The sequence below is a fragment of the Agelaius tricolor genome, unplaced genomic scaffold, assembly GCF_023055355.1.
Source record: "Agelaius tricolor isolate 1412-34295 unplaced genomic scaffold, bAgeTri1.0.p SCAF_5, whole genome shotgun sequence".
Classification (NCBI taxonomy): Eukaryota; Metazoa; Chordata; class Aves; order Passeriformes; family Icteridae; genus Agelaius; species Agelaius tricolor.
In genome coordinates, this window is record NW_027269265.1 from 31527793 (window position 1) to 31543128 (window position 15336).

The window sequence follows — 15336 nt, forward strand, 5'->3', positions numbered from 1 at the left end:
TAAAAATCTTCACATTTGAACTATGTTCTTAATCGAAATGGGAAACACTTCTCTTTCCCAGTTCTAAATGGTTTTATTGCAAGCTATTATAGAACTGAACAATTACTAATCTTTAAGAAATGTAAGTGAGGTGTCTTTCAACAAAATATATTTTGTAAGGAAAAATCCAGAACATCAATTTGGGCAAATTTTAAGTTGTACCTTATCTTTAAGCAGACTTACCGGTTTTTAACTCAATGCAATAATTAATGGTATATTATGGAAAAAAGGTAGCTGTTTCAAATGTTATTCTATTTAATGACATGAGTTTATTGCTTATTTAATTTCATTTATATGTCATATATACATATATAGAGAGATAACATGTTGGGAAGTAAAAAATAGATTAAACACAACAGAGGTTGACATTCATTCAAGATAAAACATTAAATAAAGTAATATCTTATTTTATCATTTATCATCAATAAAATTCACAGAGGTACACATAAATTCTTCAAGTTTATCTCTGCAATTAGATTAAAATTTCATTTCTTCCAGATATATTTTAATCTACAATTCAGGAAAATAAATATTAGAACCAAGCGAATAAAGACTAAGTAAGTAAGTAAGGAAAAAACCCCACTTTTCTTACTATATGTCAGAAAGATACAAAACACTTGGCACAGAAATATTTCCTTTAAAAAATCCAATACAATCCAATACTGCTATTCCAGGTTATCAGGTCCCTGCAAGTAATTTTCTGTTATGCCATGATACTATCAGACAGCTGGCTGATATTACCATGATTCTTTGCAAGGCAATGACTCCTGAAAGAGAGTTTTTCATGGTTCTTCCAGGATCCCTCTACAAAAGGGAAGCCAACCTCATAACAGAAACAGCTAATAAACTGTGATTTTCTCAAATTCCTACAGGCACAGGAATTTACACTTAAAATTCCCATGAAGTGCTTGTCGGAAGTGGCAACACAGGACTCCCTATTTACCATTCCAACTTGAGTATTAGCACAGAGCTACTAGTTTATAGCATTAAGTAATGTGCATCCAAGTCACATATCTGTAGCTCAACATGGCAAATATAATGTAATAGTTGTGGGTTTATATTGTGAAATGAAGTTTGACTAGATATGCAAACAAGATACTCATACTTACAGGAGTATGGTCAGCTTGGATTCTAATCAGTTTTGTAGGATAAAATCCAAAGTAAACAGTCTGAACACACTGGGTATAAAATGCTCCTTTACACAGGCAAGTGTAAAGGTAGGAAATCAAGTTTGAAGTCTTACAGAGAGAATCAAACAAATTTGCATTGGAAACAACCCAATTTTGGTTAGTTTTATAGATGACTCAGAACAAATATGTATAACAATACATTTACTTAGCTTTCTTCCTTTTCCTACTATTACTCTATTGGCACTCATCTTTATTATTAGTTCAATTCAACTATCACAAGATTTTCTGCCATTTGAATTGCTCCAACGAAATTGCCTTTCTTTTTAAACTTGGCATACTGATCCATAAATGAGGTAATGAAGTAAGTTTGCCTTAAGGAATTTAACTGGAGTTTTTTTATCATAGTGCTTTGCTCCTATTGGACATCAAAAACTCCCTCACAGAACAATTTACTTTGAACGTTAAAGATTTTCCCAGCAGTAAATCTGAAGCCACCTTAAAAACACACTGTAAAAGAAGCACAGCATCTAACAAAACTATTTATTACGTTTAAATGGGCATAAAAGCAACTGTGTTAGTAGTATAAGCCTCTCCAAATACAGATCTCCAGTTTTAATTTACAATATAAAATTGGTAGTTTAAAGTCAAAATTATATTTGAGGTGAAAGAATGAAAAGCAAGAAAAAGAATAAAACTTGCATGTTTTCAGAATTATTTTCTGTAGCTTGAAAAAACCCTATAAACAAGAATTAAAGCTAAAAACACTAAGCATTAGTAATAACAAAAAATAAGTAATATTTCTATTTAGTAATAAGTAAGAAACCAATTTTATTTTAATTACTTTTCATGTCAAAGTAAGTCTTCTTCACCAAAGTAAGATTACCTTATATACCTATGATAATACTTTCAACCAGTTTCAAGAATATGAATATGAATATGTGCTATTTTTTATATATATGCATAAAAATACATACATATTCTTAATAAAGGTCTGCTTCCTGGAAAATATTTCTTAAAATTAGATAAAATGCTCTAAAGTCATATGATAAATCGAATGGAGAGCAAACATCATCAAAATGTAGTAGTTTGGTCACAACTATCTTAGGCAAGATGAAATGTAAAAATATTTCAGCAGGAAACAAGGAATTTGATGGAAGGAAGTTATGGGAGGAAGGCTGGAGGGGCAGAAGATAATAGAAGGCAGATGAAACTAAAGCTTATATACATGAATGAACATTATTTCTGAAGGGTAGAGGATTTTGAATCCTATCAAAGAAAATTTCTGTAAAAATTGCTGTATAAAATGAAAGCAAGACTACAAAGAACAATGTGGGAGATGTTCACCAGTAAGCTTTAGATATATTTCTTTTCATTTGAAAACTGCATTTGCCACTTTGCTGACTGGTATAGAAGCCTGGTTGCTTGCTTCCCAGCAGCACTCATTTGAGAAATCTGGATTGTATAGCTACATTCAATACCAAATAAACTATTGCAAGGAACATATTTCTATTCCCCTGACCATTTCATTTTCTTGCAGCAATAATATGCTTTTTCAGAGAGTATCAAATTAAGCCCTCAAGCCCTGGTCTACTGAGGTTCTCTGGCTTTCCATTGTATCAGTGACTCTTGCCAGTCAGCCACTGACATATTACTCTCTCTCCTGTACACACACACATAGAATTGATACAGCTGCCTAAATTTCCATGAAAGTAGATACATATTTTTCCCAGGTTACTTCTAAAAATACCATATTTGAAGCATGAATGTTTCAATAAAGCCTTATTACTATTTTTTCTTCATACTGCTAGCTTAAAAGAAAAAGCCCTAATGTGCTGAAATCAGATTTCAATCCTCAATTTGAAAGTATCTCATCAGTATCTTAAGTCTAATTCACACAGCAATGTGCTACTGAAAAAAGTTTCCTTACTTTGGCACAATCTTTCTTGCATTAATTGTCAATAATAAATAGGCAAATGATATTTTGCTATTACGCTAAAGTACACAGTTAAAATTCAGAATTCACAATAATTCTATCAGACAAGGAAACAGTATGAAAATACATGCTGCAATCCAAGAAAGAGGGCTGCAGTGTACATAGCCACAGAAGGGATTGATCAGTGGCGTGGCCATTCTATGAGGAAAGGATCTGCAAAGGACAGCACATCACAGACTCATTGAGTCAACTCTGTATTAGGATAAAAAGAATTGTCATATGCAAAAAAAGTAATCTTTGTGCTTTATTCAGTACTAAAAGCTGTGTGTTTTTTCAGTTTAAGAAAAATTCTGTCCCTGTGTTCATGACCACTGCTATTGAAATTCGGGGCAGCTCATTTGGTCTTAATTTTCTAGGTTAAATCAACAATGCTTTTTGTCTCCACCTCACCCTTACTGGATAATGCTCCCCTTGTTTCCTTAGTTCTTTTCTGTTTCCACTGCTGAAAAATACTTTCAGTGAACCCTTAAATTTCCTTTGCAAGACGTGATTCAGCTTGAGTATTGTCAAATGCCCTTTTCTATTCTGAAGTCTAAAACTGGCCTTCCTGGCTAATGTACCTCATTTTCCTTTCTTCCACGGCTCTCTGCTTCCACCCAATACCCATTTTGAAGAGGCTGAATAAAGAGGCAGTTCTGTCTATCCTCCTTGATAAAATGTCTTTTGCTTCCAAATCTGCTCTTGCTTGGAATGCAGGCTTTTTTTCACCTCTGATTCTAACTAAAGAAGGTTCTTGCCTATTTTGCTTTTCAAGACTCATTAGTGCAGTTGTACTTACAAATCAGTTTCTTTAATTTGTTGAGATTTGTCTGGTATCTGCCATTGAAATGGACAGGATCCATTTTCCTTGGGTAAAACCAGTTCACCAAGCAAGTGATCCCAGCTGACTCTCAGATCTCTCAAACACAGACATTTATATTTAAGCTTAGAAGGCCTGTGTTACCCTCTGCCTAAAAAAAGTACTTCTGTTAATGGGTAAAATAAAAGCCATCCCTAAAAAAATAAAGACCTCTCATTACTAAAATACATGTAAGAGGATTATTTAAATATCCAAAAATACTAATACACTGTAACCTGGAAAACAACAGGAGTGCTTGGATTGGCTTTCTACTGTCTTCCTGTATTCTCCCTTTACACCCATCCCTCTGGTGTATGTCTCCAGTGACCTCTTTTTGGCACCTGCTAAGTGACTTGACACAACACAGAAAAAGGGCAAATTATATTTTCTGACAATGCCAACAACTCGGCCTTGGTCCCACAGGACCTAGGAAATGATGAAGCATATGCTCAAGGAAGAAAAATTCCAATTATTGAATCCATGTACAATACTGTCATTAACCATTACAGTATCAGATGACAAATCATAAATTAAAAGTCTTTTTCTTTCACAAAAGAAAAAGACTAAATCCTCTCATTCATGTAACCAACAGGTTGTCTAAATGTCTTTAATGTGGATTGACATGGACAAATCTCAAAACCAATGTGACAGCTTTTCACTGTGCTCTGATATGTGAGAGAAAGATTACAGTCTCATTTCATACGGTCAATATAGTAAATTACAGTCAATTAAATGCAATCAACTGAAGTATATTTTTTGTTGTTTCACTGCTTTATATGATGTGATTTTATGTGAACAAAAACTTTTAACCATGACACAGAACTGCTCTAATATGAATAGCTGTGGAACAATTTGTATGTATGAACACAAGGAAAGTATAAATTTACAGCCATCTACATTCAAAAAACAGTTGCTAACTTATTAGTCCAGACTTATTTGCACCAAAAATGTTTAAAAATCCTGAGAATTTTAACAGTAAATCATAAAAAAATAATCCCTAAAATACTGTTCAGAACAAGCAATATGCAGAACTTTTGCTTTGAAACTAGCAAGTTCATGCTCACTGTCAATGCCTAATACTTTTTCCCAAGCGTTTACAGTGTAATTCTACTCTGAAAAGTGACTGTGTAAAAATGACACATATTTAATGAATAAAGCTGTGCTAGGTATATCAGAGACAGACCTCTTCTTTAACTGAGAAACACACACTTTTACAAGTTTTTACTCTAATTAGAGTGGAAAAATAACATATTAGGGAGAAAGTGAGCTTGATTTTATTCCCTTCTCTGACTTTTATACAGTGATTGTTACATCTAATTAGTTACTTATGCCAAGCCATGAAAATAAAAAAAGTGGGAAGAAAGAAGACACAAAGTATCAAGGGATATAGTCAGGAGATGTGGCTATTTTCTAGAGAGGAGGATATTAAAAAAGGAAAAAGGAAAAAAAAAGGAAAAAAAAAGACAAGAATTACTGAGTTGCCAATTAAAAGCTTTTTTTAATATACTTTACAGCTTTTTTTCTTAATAGTATTTTGGCCATTAAAGTAGTGTGCACAGAAAAGAGAGGAAAAGAAATTTTTCACAGAGAGCCTCTAACTTGGTTTTGTTCATTCTAAATAATTTAATCTTCAGTTTTTGGAAGAGTTCACACTTTTTTATTCTTCTATTGTGTTTACAAAAGAAAAGAAGCTCTTTTTTGGTGAATCTGTGTCCTTGAAAAAACATACATTTGTTTTAAATTTTAACAACAATCAGAGATTTAGCAAAGGATTTCTCCACAGGGAAAAAAAAAGTTAAACCCATGCCAGTTTACATAAAAATCAAAATTCCTCTCTAACAAATACCTCAACAAACATAACAGTTACATATGGTATACCATCACTGTCAAGGGCACACAGTAAGAATTGTTCCTACACCTCAAAATAAAAAAGTAATGACTGAACTCTTTCAAACAATCCTAGATCTCTAAATATTAATGTAGCCAATGCATAGAGTCCAATTCTCTTTCCAATTTAAAAATAATAAATACATAGCTTTATAGAGGAAATGTAGCAAAAGTAGTTGAGACAACAAACAAACAAAACCCCCGGCTATTTCTTACTCATTGTCCTTATAGATCCACTAGACTCAATATGTACAAATAAACTGGCCAAAGGCTGACAGTAGAATACAGTGGGTACAGGAATTGAATCAGGCACATGGAATGACCCTTGGGTGCTCTAGGCAGGGCCAGGAGCTGAATCCGATGATCCTCATGGGTCCCTACAACTTAGCATATTCTATGACTTTGGGATTCTGATTCTTTCTCACTAGTGATAAGTTTCCAGTGACCTCCTAAGTAGAAGGTAACAAACACATTTCCACTTTTATCACTCTCCAAAGAGTATGAACAGCCATGCAAAGCAGATCTATGAGACAAGGACACTCTAGATATTTGCTGACCAGGACTATGTATTTTAAGAGACTATTCTGTACAAGATACAAACTGCCCCTTTCATTATGGGCTGCAGAAATTCCTGTATTCTTTTAAGCTCCAGCATCTTCTCTCGCTGCTCTCTGTGGACCTTCCATTATCTCTTAATGTTCTGTGCTCTTTTCCATGCTCTTCACACAGTTATCTCCAGGATGCCATAAAGTTTGTGCTCCTCATCCTTATTATCTTGTGTCTGCTCTGTAAATGTTTCCGTCAAGTAACATTAATTTAGGTATTGTTTCTTTCCTGCACATACACACATCCTTCCTTCAGTCCTTTCATGGTTAAGAACCATCATCTAACAATTTAAGATTGCACAAATTAAATCACTTGGAGAACTTCGTTATACAACACATAGCTCGTGCCAGCTCATCTCCAGTTCTTTTTCTACAGCTGTCCTACATATGTACCACTTTACTCAGATCAACTCAATTAAAAAGGGGAAAAAACTTCTCCATAACTTCTAATGAAATAATCAGATAGAGCCCTTGATGTGCCCCTGAAATTTCTTGGTAAACTTTCAAGATCCTGCAAGCATTACGAATCCAAATACATAGAAAAATATCTCTAATTATGTTCATTGTATTCCACAGTGCACTCCACATTTAAGAATCCTATTATGTCCACTTCACCACCCAGTAAGTGATGTACTCTACTGTGGAATCTTTGTGCCTACAGAGACATCTCACTGGAATCTACATTCTTCTTGATTTCTATCAAACAGAAAATTGTTACTGCCTTGGATTCACTAACTTCTTACCACAGGCACATTCGCTTAACAATGTTATTTCTTGAGACAAATGATAAAAAATTCTAAAAAAATAGATGAAATAATACATAATACAGCCAACTGTTAGCAATGTATGCTTAAAGGGGTAAATTTCAGTTTATTAATAAATAAATATTAACAATGGATAATTTAACATTTTATGTAGATTTTAAATGTTCAGTAGCTAACCTATAAAATTCCCACCAATACTAAAGTTTCTTATTTGAATAAATGCTTTTAAAAACATCAACCCATGAAAATATTCAATGACAAAACTCACTTTAAGCCTGCATGTATCTCAGGCAGCAGTGAATTCCCAGACAATGGAATACCACACCCACCAGAATTTGCCAAAAAGAAGCAGCTACCTGTCATGCTGTTCAAAAGCTAACAATCCTTATAGAAAGTGACTATGTGTTGATTCTTCCTAAATGCAAGATAGCTTATGCTAGGAAAAATAAATCCTACATAATATGTAAAAAATGGGTACCCAGCTAAATTGACACCAACCTATAAATTTCCAGGAAAACGTAATTTTGTGGACAATTTAATTGGCAAAATATCTAAATATTGTTAAACTCTGCTAAACATTTAAATTCTGCAGAATGGAATGAGGTGACTCAGCATGCAACACGCCAATAAATGTAAATCATATAGTGCATGCAATTTCTCTGAGACAAAGGTAATCAAAGTATGAAACCACACCATAAGCTAAAAATTATTTTCAAACTTTTGTTGAACTAGGACCATGACCAGTTAACATGCAAAATCCAAACATTCCCTTCCTATCACAAACTTTGTAGTTACTATCTTACTCTACTTCTCACTTGCAGCTGTCACCATAGTCTTAGGACAGCCTCAGTTACTATGCACACAAAAACACTGATACCTATTCTCTGTGGTGGTGTTCAGAAGATTATAGGCAATGAGGAAAAAATACCCTGAACATTGCTAATAAAATACTTTAAAATACAATATGTAGAAATATAGACTGATAATTAAAATTCTATATGAATTATTTGTTTTGATGATAATTTACTTGAGATAAGCTACAGTATTTCTCAATTGCCAGGGAATTACATGATGATGTGGCATATTTTACATCTGGCACGTAAAATGTGAAAGCAATGCAAAAAATGGCTGAAAACAAGTTGAAGATGAAGTTTCAGTGACAAAAACTACAGAGGCAGTATGGATCCAATAAGAAAACTGATTGTAGTAGAGAGCAAGTTGTCTCTGATCTTGGGAGAATGTTTTTGGACACCTAACAGCTTTTTTATTACTGTGGCTGATTAAAATGAAAAGCCCTACTACTAAAATGTTCTTTTTGATGAGGTTTTTTGCCATGAACTATAGACCTTGCAGTCCAGTGGGATACAAATCCTTTGATCCTGTGCAGTCACATAAATTCAAAGTCGTAAACCAACATTGAATTTGATTTTATTAGTGTGGCTGATGTTGCCAGAATTGTAATGCAACCTTGTTTTTCTTCACTTTTCTTCCTTTTCTTTTGGGAAGGAGATGGAAAGGAGAGTTTACTGTCAACATTGCTTCACCATATAAAGAGCTAATTTCTTTGGCAACCAGGCTACAAGTTCAGCCATTATAACAAAGCTTTTTAACTATATAGGAAAGCAAAGATATATATGTTGCTAAGTTGCAACCAATTATTTGAATTAAGTAAAAGCTGAAGCAAAAAGCATTATTAGTAAAGCACATGGAAAACAGCAACCGAAGATAAAATTACATATCTATAGAAAGAAAATGAGCAGCAATGAATACTTCTCAACAGGAATTATTCAGTCAAATAGTGTCATGAGAAGAAAAAAAAAGTAGCTACACTTTTACAAACTAACAATTTTCATTCTTCATAATGAACATAACTTTTGTCTAAACGTTTTGAGAATTTTTAGAGATGATTAGTCTCTCTACCAAAATAGTGTTCTCATGGGCAATCAAAACAAAAAGAGATTCTACATGGATAAAGAGAAGTATAACATCAATTATGGAAATGACTCTGTATTTGTGTAAAAGACACACCTATTTTAAACTAACATATACTGCAGACTAATTATGCATCACCACACTACTCTAGACATTCCAATTATAAAATTTGAAGAAAATATTGCAGAAGAAAAAGTCTCAGAAAAAACAGCCTTTGTCGATTACTCAAAAGGGAGCAATCAGAACAATCTTAATTTTATCCCTTTCCACCAATGCTTCCATGTTGTGCAGCTATGCAGAAACTTTCTCTTCGACAGAACTAGTACCTCATTCAGTGAACACAATGGGAGATATTCCAGACAAAAGTTAAAAATTCAATAATGAAAAGCAGCCAGCTTTTAAGACTTTTGCATTGTGTGTGCTGAAGTTGAAAGGTATGTAAGAACAAAGTGTGGACCCTCAGAAAGAGAAACAATACCAGTATAGAAAAGGCCTGATAATGCTGACCTGGAAAAACAGATTCTACACTTGTTCAAACTGCAAAATTCCTGCTGCAAGATGAGTCACAGGTCATTTTAGTCAGTTTTCCTCAAGCAGTCACCAATGATATACCTTCTTTTACAAAAAACTATCTTAAGATTCTGGGACTCATCATGTAGTTGCAAAGTAAGTTAAAAATGAACTGTGATTGAACATTTTTGCAAATGTAAGCATCCCAATAAATCTGTTAAACCTTAGGTCCGTGAATAATAATATTACATGCCAATCCTAACACATATTGTAAAGTCCAGTTTATACTTAAACATCCTAAAATTAAAACTTATGATGGTAGAAAAAACTATAATGAAATGACTTATATTCAGATCAAATCTTGACTAATAAAGCAAGGGAGGGTATTGCTTACTGACCAACAAAATTAACATCAAATACTGAAGGGACTGTATTCATTCCAGGACACATATTCTGGAGAATCCTGCCCACATATAAGTAAAACTTGTATTGTGATGCCTAGACCAAAGTCTTTGCAATCTATCTCCTACCGTTTTCTGTCCTAATTTCCAGGCTACCTCTTTTGCCCTTCACCTTGCCAGTGTAGTGCCTCTAGTACAGTGTATGCTATAAGGACTGCCAGTCCTAGTATCTCTACTCACTGTTTTTTACCTGAAATTGCACCTTTCACATCTCATACACATGTCCAGCTCTGATTGTCTGCTTTGCTTTCCAGTGGCTTTTCTTTCATTGCCTAACCATCAATAAGACGGTCAGGAGACAAGACTTTCATTTTGAAAGCATTCTCTGAAGGGTGATCCCCACCTAATCAAGAGTAACTTGTGTCAACCATTAATCGGTGGAACTTAGTTTTGACCCAGTGTTATTTTATAACAACTTTGGTGGCTTTGTGGAAATGGCAATTGAAAGTTTTTTCAACACCAGAAGATGTAATCAGTGATCACCAGATTTGCAAAGTCAAAAGCTGCTAAAATCAGGTTCTTTACAGAACATGAGAAAAAATAGTTTTATTTTTAAAAATTTAACCTCCAATTTCAGACAGATTTTCCCTTATTGGCAAAATGCTCATCCTTGACAAATCTGTCCCTGTCCTGTTAAAATCAGGAATATTAGAGCCAGAGTTTTTTAAGAACAGACTATTACACATTTAATAAAAAAAAAAAAAAAAACTATACTAGATTTAAACAAATATCTGGTGTAGTAAATTTCAAAGTGCGGATAATTTTTGCAAGAAAGCATAGGGTACATGTTTTCAAAACTAAAATGGTAACTTTGATACTACCTAATTTTTAATGGCTTTTATAATTCCATTATGACACTTCAGTTAATTTCTCTTGCATACAGTTGTTTCCTATGTTACAGAGATCTTCAATATCTGTGAAAAAAAAATGTCCTATTGTAAAGTGTGCTCTCTACTTTATTCTCCTGAGTACTTAACATGTTTATTCAAGGCAAGGTGTTGAGACAAATTAACTTCCATAAACTACGAAAAATGCAGCAGGTTATAAGGAACGTTAAGAGTTTTGTTTTAGCCCTAACTAAGCAGAATTTTTTGTAATGTGTTTAAATTTGAGCAAGAACTCATTCTTGCTGATTTTCAAATGCTATAAATTGTCCTGCCCTATGCACATTTTAACTATGTACTACCATGTCCATGTGCTGAAATAGAGTTAAAGAGATTTTCACTGTTTTCAATCTAGGGAATATGGTCTGTGGTAATTTCTTAAATAAGCAGGAGAATCCTTGGATCAACATGTGTAATTAACAGCATTCTGCAGCTGACATGAAGTTTAAACAATCCAAGTCTCACAGTGAAATTGCATTGAAAATAACAGAATGGCAATATGGCAAGCAGCCATATTGAAAAAAACCCACAACACAATGAAAGAAGAATCTTCTGGGATATTCAAACTATCTGATAAGAAAATATTAACAATGTAAACATATTGTTAAAAGAAAATAATAATGAGAAGCATACATTGCATCAAAAATACAACAAATGGAGGAGAAGAATAAGAAAATTTTGTTTACTGTAAGTATCAGAGCACAGCAGGAATGCTTAAAATTTCATCAATAATTTTATTATAGAGTATGATTTGAAATTGTAATGTGCAGATTTTTAAAATATTAACTAACTGGGGAATACCTTCACACAACATAAAGAATAATTTCAAGCTTCATTTCTGAAAGAAGATGAAATTGTCAAGTGGTTCCAAAGAGACTTAGTGCTGTTTGCTGAAAAAAGTTACTGTTTTATTGCTCCTGTTCTTTGTTCCCTAGTCTGCCACTTTACCTTCTATAGCAATGGCTATGCAAATTTTTCAGTTCAGGAAATTTTTTTTTCCTGCTGGAATTTTACTATTTTAGGAAATGCAAACTTCAAAGATAATGTTGCTGCCATTGTCTGGCAGCCTTAGGAGTTCTGAAATTGGTATTTTAATACAATTTCATAGGAGTTCAGTCTCTTTTTTCTCGTAACTTTTATGCTTTTTTAAATCTTGACATTTTTTCCTTTCTTGCATTGCAGAGAGGCTCTGCAGTGAACAGGGAGAACTCCTTCAAGAGGACTAAGTAACCAAGAAGAAGATTCATAAAGGCATGCAGTACACACACAGTGGTGCAACCATACATTTAGCAGTTGAAAGACTGAAACATTTCAAGTTAGGCAAGATTAGTATCAATAATTAACCACAAGCTGGGAGACCTTCATCAGTTCACCACATGGAAATGCTGAAAAGCCTGAACAGCTCATTAGGAAAGACTGACTAATAAACCCTTGCTGACCTTGGCTGCTCCTTTGAGCTGCAGCACCACCAGAGAGAGAAGCATACATGATACAGATTTTCTTCTGTATGTGCATGCCGGAATACAAAAATATAACAGAGAACATTCAAAGCAACCAGCCACCTTATGGATGCATTTCATCTTGTAAATGTTAAAACAACAATCTCATCCTGAAGCAGAACCTTGTTAACAAAGTCAGCATATATCCACATATATTAAAAAGTTTTGGGTTTTATAAGTACTGTGGCATATTAAAGCTTTCAACACTATTAATCATTGGACTCCATATGCTAATAGCAGATTTTAAAACATAGTGACTTTTGACAAATCATGATATCCCTAGCCCATGCAAGAATTCACATATGCACAAACAAAACTGTGGGGGGAAAAATTCTTTTTCTCCAGAAAGGAATAATAAAAATCCTTAAGAGCATCCAGGTCAGATTTCTTTCAATTTAATCTGCTCAAAAGTATTCCAGTTTGTTATAATAGTCTACCTATAGAAAAAGAAGATTTAGACAAACTAAAATAGTGTAAGATGTTTTCATTTGGTGTTAAAACATCCAATTTGTGATGTATGTTCTGAAGCCGAAATTAAATTTTACTTTGACATCTAAGTAAAAGACATTTTAAATTGCCAAAATAAAACTGAGATCACCCAATTCTATAAAGAGGTATTTTGATAAGCTTTCTGGCATACAAGAGCTTTCAACACTATTCACCATTGCCTCCCACAGCTGAATTAAAAATTCCAAAATGTTGCAGAGAGAAGCAGCACCTTTTGTTGTACTCATGTCATAATTAAAGAGCAATGGAAGCATTCATAAATGGAAGCATACTGACCACAAGGAAAAAACAAATGGGAAGGTGAAAAGACAAAGAGACAAGAAAGAACATAGGAAGTATTAGTTAGACATGAAAAAACAGATTTGTAAAAGAATGACATGGTCATAATAGAGCTAGAGTTTTATTACTTAATAAAACCCTAAATGTTTTTATGCCTTTGTGGTCTCACAACAAAATAAAAATAAATTATCTTTAAATTATCAGATAATTTTGACTGGTGCTATGACTTTTCCTTTCACATTCCTTTTTCTTCCACATTTTTCAATGTTTTCTGGGGCACTTTGAGGCACTGGTCTTTAACCTCAATTTAGGATATGAAATAGTTTTCAAAGTTAAGGAAGTTCTGTGAAAAGGAAATTACTTTCTACCCACTTCTGCATTTCAGCTCTTAGAACCTTCACAAAAAAAGCAAAAATGCAAACATTACCATGGAGGCCACAAGGGTCACTATGAACACCTCATGATACATTCTTCCCTAAATGAGGCCAGCTTGCTCTTTCGTAATGCCACGGGCAGCTTTATACCAAGGGCATTGCCATTCACTATTTCTTGAGCTTCAGTAAGATATTCATAACTGTGATAGATGCAACTATACAGGTACTTCTTTCTAAAATTTGCCATGAGATATTTTAAGAGATGCAAAACCAGGGTTTTATTATATTATATTTAATGAAATTTTTAATATTTATTTATGAATAATTTATAGCTAGCTATAGCTAATTTTTTATCAAATACCTATTAATATTTCTTACACTATATTATATGACATGCATTATGTAATACTATTATGTAATAGAAATACATTAAGATACTAATATTCTCAGTTTGGAAATATATAAAAGATCTAGTGAGCTGGTGGAAGCCTAACAATCTGTGTTGGAGAAAAACATCCATGCATACAGTACAGGGTTACAGGACAGCTAAGGACTTTCCTTCCATCTTCAAAAACACCCTTAAACTCCCACATAGCTAAAGATGGAGGGACATTTGGTAGGTTTGTTCTGAAGGCAACATGGAGACATTAGGGAAAAAGTATGCTTGAATGTATGCTTGAATTTTTACTAATTTGATCAATTTAACTTACAGGAAAAAAAAGCACGGCGCACCCTTGTGCAGCTATGTATTGGGTTAAATATTAAGCACTGCAGACAGAATTTTGTCTTCAAGTAAATTCCTTTCTTTCAGAAGTCAGGAGTCCATTTACATTATTTTGATTTATGTTGTTGTCATCTACTTAGTTGGTTGTTAGATACTCAAGATTTGGTTCTGCTGGACAAATACTATGAAGGTGTTGACAGCTACAACTTATTGATTGAGCAACTTCAATTTAGTTTCTTAATGTGCAAGATAATTTCTGACCTAAAACTAAAACAGATACACAAACAGTGGGCAGGATGTCACCAGACTCAGTTTAGAAGGAAGTATGAAACAAGAACACGTTTTTTGGGAACTTCTTCTGAAAGACTCAGCTGACATCTAGTGGCAAGAGCAGGGAAAGCAAAACACTTAACAGCACAGAACAGAAATCGTTCCATGTCTTTAAACTATATTATTCAGTATTTTGTTAACATTAAGTGAAAAATTCAAGAAATCCTTTGAATGCAGCAATAGCATCACCCATTTTAGACATTACTTTCATGTGGATGATTCAGTTGAATTATATACATTAATTAACCCTTCAAGAGTTAAGTGTTATGCAGATTGTCATGCAAGAAGAGATGGTGCAGATTCATAAGTAATTGACTTGGTGTAATACATGTTATAATCTTTATAAGTATACACATGACAAAAACTGAATTCAAGTGATATAAAAAAAAAAGAACAAAGCTTCAAGTTTTGGTGATAACATAAAGATGGCAAAATGAAATACAGTACAGTCATATGCCCTCCCTACCCAGTGATTGTTGTGCATCTTTCAAGACTGCTGCATTCACAGAAACCTCAGTCTCATAGATTCAGCACCAACCCCCAGAAACTAGTGGTACGGGTAAAGCCCTGGCTGCACTCT

General features: G+C 33.7%; 1 protein-coding gene across 6 annotated transcripts in view; it reads right to left on the minus strand.

The window, feature by feature from the left end:
• The window catches only part of FMN1 (formin 1), a 175196-nt gene that overhangs the window by 90964 nt on the left and 68896 nt on the right, over window positions 1-15336 (minus strand). The window lies entirely within an intron of this gene.